Below are 7,978 nucleotides of genomic sequence, written 5' to 3'. Positions count from 1 at the left end.
TTAACAACTGCAGGAAAAGAGAAAATATTTCAACCTCAAAAGAACATTGTGAACAATAAATTGTCCAATTCGGAACTGCTGTGCCTGAAACAACTGGAAGATTTCCTTGCTACATTTTTGCCTCAAGATCTTTATCAGTGACATGTTCTTCCCATTTGCTACCCCTTACTGATGCCCAGCCTACCCAGTATGACTTAGAAAGGCCAGTATAACAAAACCTAAATTTTAAGTGTTATTTCCCATTTCTCCCAACTCACCTCACCCAGAAAAAGCAACAGACACAAGAGACAGCAGGAACAGGCAGCTGAGGAAAAAGAATCACACAGGAGAATGCCCTGAAGATCCCTTACTCCCTGGGATCTGGCCCTCAGCACCCATGGAAGTCGGTGTTGATTATTCCAATAAGATCACACTGTTTGAGAAAGAAGTTTTTGTGGAACCTGTGCTTCAGCTGAGAGAAAATGATGCAATATTCTGTCATTTATAATGGCAAGTAATTTATTGGCATGCTTTTTATTCTCCAGAACTTGTTTGGGTGTTACACTTCTCCACAACTGAACTAAGTTTCTTATTCTGTGCAATTCTGTGTTTGAATACTACCTTTTTTGTTAGTGTTGTATTAGAACAGTCCATTTTCTCCCCAATATGTGCTTCCTTAGGAGTATTTTTACAGCTACTCTCCAAGTCTTGAATTTCATTTTTTATAGCAGGTGTTCTACTTGTGTCTTGTTTCCCCTTCAAGATGGCACACAATCAAATGAGACTGGAATACTTCCCTATCAATATTTTTCAGATTAGCATATAAAACAGGCTAAACCATTTCAGATGGCCTCTAGGACACTTTCTAGCTGAATATAAGTAAACAAGTTTAGAGATTCAAGATTATTCCAACAGATTTCCCAGTCATCTTTGAAGGTATCAACATTTTTTTCAAAAGTTCTTAGCAATTATCATCCCATGGTAGTCCAGAAATTCTAATGATTTGCACAGAAATAATTGGTAGTGGGGCAAATGTTTTACATCCAAATATTGTTAACGCACTAGGCAAGTTACACTGACTGGTATAGCTCTGTTCTCACAGATACTGAAAAGGCATTTTTACTGCCTTAACCACAGTTAAATAATAATCTGATGTGTAATTAAAAAAAAACAAAAAAAAAAACCAACAACAACAAAAAAAAAACCAAAAAAAACCCCTAAAAAAAACAAAACAAAACAAACAAAAAAAACCCACCACCCAACTCTAAATTAATTACAAAATAGAATGCAAGAACCGAACTGCTTTAATGGGAAGGGAGAGGAAGAAAAAGTAAAAATGTTCCCCAGAAGTCCCAGGTTGCATAGTTACTCCTTATGCCTCCGCCTTCTAATTCTTTTCTGCTCTTTTCCTTTCATCTTCGGGGGAAAAAAAACAGACTTTGGACAGCCCCTTTTCCAGTCCAACCTGCTAGGTATCAGCCATTCAAGCCAAGTTGCTCCCAAAAATGGGAATGAACAATAAACAGTATTCTGGTTTCAAGCATGTTTATTATTTAAAGATAAGAAGATGCAAGGTAACACCAAAAAGTTAAATAACCATCAAGCACAATTCTCTTTTAAAAAAAAAAAACAAAACAAACAAAAAAAAAACCAAAACACCAAACCAAAAAATAAAAAAAAATCAAAAAAAAAAAACAAACAGGTAATCTCTGGAAAGCTTCTAAATGCAAGTTTTGATATTTCAAAATATTTCAGCTCTTAAGGGCTGTTATTAAAGGAAACTGCTAAACCTGTCCTCCTGCTGGGTGTGGAAATATGCACATCCAAAAAAAATGTTGCCAGAGAGAGTGAAGAGCTCAGAAAAGTTCTGTTTTCATTTTCTAATGTGTTCTGCCTTTTAAAACTAAAGGGATATTAATGGAATGACAAATTTTCAAAAAAAGCAGCAAGATCAAAATTTGTTAATGGTATGGTCATAGTTATGTATGAACCATATATATAGTTATATATGAACCATTTTTCAGGCCAGAAATCAGTCATGGGTGCATTTATACTTCAAAACAACGGGTTTTGGGTAATCATTCTCACAAGTTTCACAAAACCACATTGTTTCAAACTCAGTGGGAAGGTAATAAGATCTCCCTTCTGTTCTAATTTAACAGAAGGGAAAGAGATGAAATTAAGAGATGCATGATGATACCCAGAGTCTCCCTAAGGAAAAGCAAGTTATTTTGTTGCTGGGGCCACAGCAGCATGCCAAACAGCGTTTGTGAACTTGGATACCCTTCCTAAAATTGCAGCAGTGCACTTAATGAGCCATACTTCAGAGGTGCATAAAATTAGGACTGAGGTAGACTGCAGACCTAATAAATCTTTCATTAGAACTTGTTCAGGTATCACTTTCCCCAATGTCACAATGAAACTATGACCGTGGGAAGGCCATTGATTCCAAGGAAGAATCCCACTCCATTCCACAGTGACCCTACTGCTGGAGAGATGCTACTAAAGGCTTAGTTGAAGTTCTGCTTTTGACAACAACCTGTTTAATTCAGGCTGAACCTGATACACAATCATTGATTCACCCTCCCACGCCTGAGATACAGAATGCTCCTCAGAAACCCACAGGAATTAGCAATAAACATGCTTGGCAGATATTTCCAAGGATATTATGTAAGCATTTTTCACAAGCACCAAATTCAGTGAAATGGAATGGGGTTTACTAAAAAGAACTGGCAATTATGAAATTAGCAGTGTTGATAGTACCTGGGAGTCTTGCCTTCAAGACCCTCTCTAAGCAGCAACAAAGGGTTTAACTAGAATCTAGTTTAGTGTGAGCTTGCAATCAAAATAAATATATTCATAACAGAATAAGCCCCAAGAGCACTCAAGACTCCTTTCACCTGCTGTCCTGTGGACCTTTTTCACCAGTATAGGAACAATTGGTAGATGGCAGAAACCTGCCAAGGAGCTATGGAGCTGGTCTAGGAGTTTAAGACATACCACCATATCTTATTTTCTCACTTGAGAAAGACCAGCCATGAATCAAAGCTCCATAATTTTGAGTCATTAGAAAGACATTTCATTCCATCATCATTATTTACTGTGACTTGACAAATATGGTGAACTGCTAAGAATAATGGCATCTATTTTCTTCTAATTTTTCTGGGAAAGAAGGAAGAAATGTACAGCCCTACTAAAGGGCATGTGTCATATCAAGGTATATGCTACACATGAAAACTCAGAAGAAAACAAATAATTTCAAAGTGAGAGTTTTGGAACACTTTAAAGGTCTTATTGTAGTGTCTTCTATGCCACTCAGGTTGAAGTAATTTAATAAATTCACCAGCTTAAAGCTTAAACTATTTAAGTAAGGACACGTAGTAGGAAAAGACACATTAAAAGTAAAAGCCATATTCAGATGTAGCCATGTTAAAAAATAGAAAAATTGCAATGAGCCCTATGCTTAGGAGAGAGTATTGTGCAGTTAATGTAAGTAATGAACCTTTCATGTGAAATGATGTAGTGTCACAACTCATTTGCATCCCACTTAAAGTGTAATTAAGTTTCCCTGACAGCATGGCTTATGGCTGAAAGAACAGACCTGGCTGCTAAATTAATCCAGAATCCCTCTAGTTAAATAACACTCTGCAAAGAAAACTTAACACACTTTCATTTAAAGTTCCTAAACTTACATTTAAAGTGGCACTACACAGAATTTCAGAGAATGTTTTCAAAGACTTCAAGATGCCCTCAGTCACACAGCTGACTTGAAAACAGGTGTGCTGAACCCACACCAAGGTTTGGGCCAAACCACAGTGCACAAGACAATGCAGTAACCTGCCTAAATGCTACCATTTTGGGGTTTTCTTGGAAGTGACCTACAACATTGCAGGAACTCCATTACCAGGACAGGGTTTTCAAAGGCAGAGAAAGATCAAAAACACAGTGAAAACTAAACTACAGCGAAAGAGATAACCATCAGTTGGGTCATTATCTGTAACGATACCAATGTCTGATTTTCGGATAAGTAACATCCACCAATAATAACTTCAATATCATACAGGTTTTTTTGGTTCTAATTGAAAGAAGCCTCTTAACCACTCTTTTCAGCCACCTACAAAAATCATTCCCTAAAACCAAGTTACTAAAAATATTATAGGAGTGAGGGGCTTGTGGTCTGGAGAGTCTCAGAGGGAGAATTAAATTGTAGACTAGTATTCCTAAACCTCAACAGGGAGTAGCATCTTATGGTTTATGACTTGGTTTATTCTCTACTGATTTTCATCCTAAAGGTTCTATTTAGAGCAAAGAAAGTTGAAACACTCCAGAATATATAATCCTGTGAAGTCCATAAGGATCTAAGAAAAGTTAACTTATTACCATGAACTATAAGTATGGACTGTCCAGAATAAACACTGTCATCCTACTTTCCATTATATTCCTACCTGCGTGTTACAAACAGTGCAGTCTCTCCATGGTTCTGAAAATCATGTCAGAGGGAATTCCATTTTGGCCACTGGAAATAATCCAATTTTAGCATCATCACAAGGTCACTCCCAAGAGCCACCCTGAAACACACTACATGAAAATCTGCAAAGTCAAAATCTGTATCAAAAAGGAACAGGTACATCATGACTATAATTAAACTGTAGCTCTTACACAGCTCTGAGTCCTTTCCTACAAGGGGGGAAGTTGCAGCAGCTTTTTTGACTAGTGAAAAACAAAACTCGTGTTTGGCAAAATGATCTGATGTTCTGGAAAATTATTTTACTCCATAAAATTATTTTACTCCAGTTAAAGGGTAAGCTGGTAGCAGTTATTTTATACATAAAGAAATGTTCAAAATAGACACAAATCATGGTTTTAGAAATGGTAGTAACAGAACATGAACAACCACGTCTCTGAATTTCACAGATTAAGCTACAGCTTTTTAATACAAATACCATCACTACTTAGAAGATTGGGAAAAATAATTTCAAGTATTTTCCATTAAGGGATTGTTTCAGGAAAGTTTCTTGTGCCCAAGAAGAGAAGTTTAAAGCCCTGCTTATCCCTCCACAGCCAGAATTTATAACAATCAACACAAAACTCCAGAAGCATTCAAATGTAGCCCCTTAGAACTTGAACATTTGCCTGACTGTGATTTTCAGCACAAGACAACACAGTTTAACAAGCTGGATCAGATGTTTATTTTCATGTAGTTTCAGTCATTACTTGACAGTAGGAACTGATTTATCTGCATCCACAACAGTAAGGCAGTTGGGTCCCAGATTCCATTTTGCACTTAACATTTTCAAATACACCAAATGGCAACTAGTGGTAAAAACAAGGAACAGGAAAACAGTCTGCAAGTAAATGCTATGAGTTCCACTAACAATTTCTACTTACAAATTAAATTCTCTTAGGTGTAATGAAACCACAATTTAGTCTCTGGCTTTCATATGAAGCCACTTGGAAGCCTACCACAGTACTCCAGGCCTTATATGCATCTTGCCAAATATTGCTGTGTGTTGGACACACATTTCAGGGCAGCAAAATTCAATTTTGCTTCAAATGCAATGAGGTTTTAAGTTAATGTAGCAAGTAATCATAATGAGCTAATTGGCATTAACCAAACCAGAGTTGTAGAATAACAATTGTATAGTAATATTGTATAACATTACAAATGTAAATGCAAATGTGAGTAGCTACACATCAAAATACTAATTTTTTTTAGCAGCATAAATATGGTTTTTTGACTGGGACTGAGCAGGAAATCGTGTTCTAATAGAGTTAACCAGAGACCACCTAGGGTCCTTCAGGGAGCCAGAAAATTCTGAGGTTCTATGGAATCACCAAACCTAAAATTAAGGAAAAGCTCCCACAGTAGTTTGTCTCCAACAGTATTGTGCTCAAGTTCTGAAATCAGGGCCACTGCACACTATAAATCAGTCCTGGACCTTTAAAGTCAATGAGTTACCACATGTAAGGAAAGCAGCTAAATATATTCTCTGCCAGTTGTTCGTATATACATTCTGTATTTCCTCTAAAACATTCATTCCTTGTAACTGTATGCAAATAATAACTTACACAGGATGCTGTATATTCTCATTAGATGAAAGGTCCTATTGCAGATGATATTCCATTTTGAATTTAACCCAAAACACATTCAAGTCAAAAGCAAAAAAAAAAAATTAGGTTGGCCTTAAAGCCCAATCTTGCTTTTTTTGACAAAAAGAAACTGTTCCTACTCAAAAATCAGGTCCCTGAATCAGTTTCACCTCTTCTTTTGGTATTGGATGAAATGGTTATATATTCTTCCACTCACATTAAATAGTGTAGAATTCATTCTTCTTAGGTGGCAAAAGCTTGCAATGAATAAATGAAAAGAGAATCACAGAATAATTTGGGTTGTGAGGGATCTTAAAGACCATCTCATTCCAACACCTCTGGAACAGACAGGTTGCTCAAAGCCCAATCCCACATGGCCTTGAACACTTCTAGGGCTGGGCCACCCAGAACTTCTCTGGGCAACCTATTCCAGTGCCTCACCACTTCTCAGTGAAGAATTTCTTCTTTCCATTTAATCCACATCTGCCCTGTCTATACATAAACTGAGAAGTGCAGGCCTTCTGTCAAAGCACTAAGTGGTACCATCATATTTTCCATTTTAAATTTCCATTTGAACTTTTCGAAGTAAAAACCACTGATTTTTCAATCAAACATTGATGCAAGGGTACAAATTAGTTTCTATGTTTTAAACTTACAAAATTGTGTGTGCGTGGACATTTTGGGTCAAGACCATCATGTCTAAACCACTATCACCCTGAAAGATAACTGCTTTTAAGTGTTTAATTCATTCTTACTGTGGACAGTGCTCATAAAGGTAATGCCTTTTTTCTTCTCCAGCTCTTTCAAAGTCTCATTAAAAACAAAGGACAATAATGAATTTGTCCAACCGTGTTCTCTAACCACAGACAAATATAAAACATTAAGATAATCATGAATATTATTTCCTTCTTTAGCCTTGGTTACTGCATGGTTAGGTGTTACAATACCTCCAACAACATAGGTGCTACCCATTAGGACAGAAAGTGGTGGATGACAAAGAATATTTATGTGCTTATAAGAGCAGTGGGCTTCATTTTTACTCACTTCATGTGCTTGCACAGACACAAAATGCTGCAGACATGCATAAAAGTACCTCCACATAAATCTAGGGTTAAAGGATACTTTAAAATTTTTTTTAAAAATTTTACATGATATTAAGTACTTTGTTGGAAAAGACATCCTATTACTCTAAAAACATTAGCCTAAGTGTGCAGTTAACTGAAAGTCTGAGCTACTGAAAAAAAACATGTTTGCATTCTGCACAGGGTGCCACAGTGGGGTTGGACTTTCTGACAATCAATAGGGGAAAATCAGCTCTGTATTTCACGGAGCTTAAGTGTAAACTTGAATATAAAGAGATACTCAGGATAACCTGAGCCAATTTACAAGGGGTGCAGATGTATCCTGTTATTACTCAAATTGAATTATTTCAGTGCTTAATTTTAGCACAGTAGAACAAATTAAATGAAATTTACAGGTTTTAGAAACCAGAGGGAAATAAAGATCACATAGGAGAAGATGGTGAAAAGAACAATGGTCAATTGGAAAATCTCTCTGTACATGAAAAACTAGGAAAAACATTAAAAGGAGAGGTACTAGAGAAATTAATTTTACCAGTATGGTTCTCACCTATTTTTACATAATTAAAAAATCCACAGTTATTAGAATACCAGATTGCACTCTTACTGATCACAGAATGATCCAGATGATGTCCAGCAAATCTCAGAATTTGGCCCAAATTTGATTCAGTCTATATGCTTGTAGACTAAATCCAACCAATATGCAAATCATTATAGCGAGGTAATTCCAACAGAGTTTTCTGGGAACAGAGCTGATTTAACAAAGCCAGAGTGGACATCTGAAATTACAATCTCATCATCTACCACAGATTCCCTCCCGTGCCCCTTGC

This window comes from Passer montanus, unplaced genomic scaffold (genome assembly GCF_014805655.1).
Source record: "Passer montanus isolate IOZ18808 unplaced genomic scaffold, ASM1480565v1 scaffold230, whole genome shotgun sequence".
Lineage (NCBI taxonomy): Eukaryota > Metazoa > Chordata > Aves > Passeriformes > Passeridae > Passer > Passer montanus.
This window is presented reverse-complemented; position numbering follows the sequence as displayed.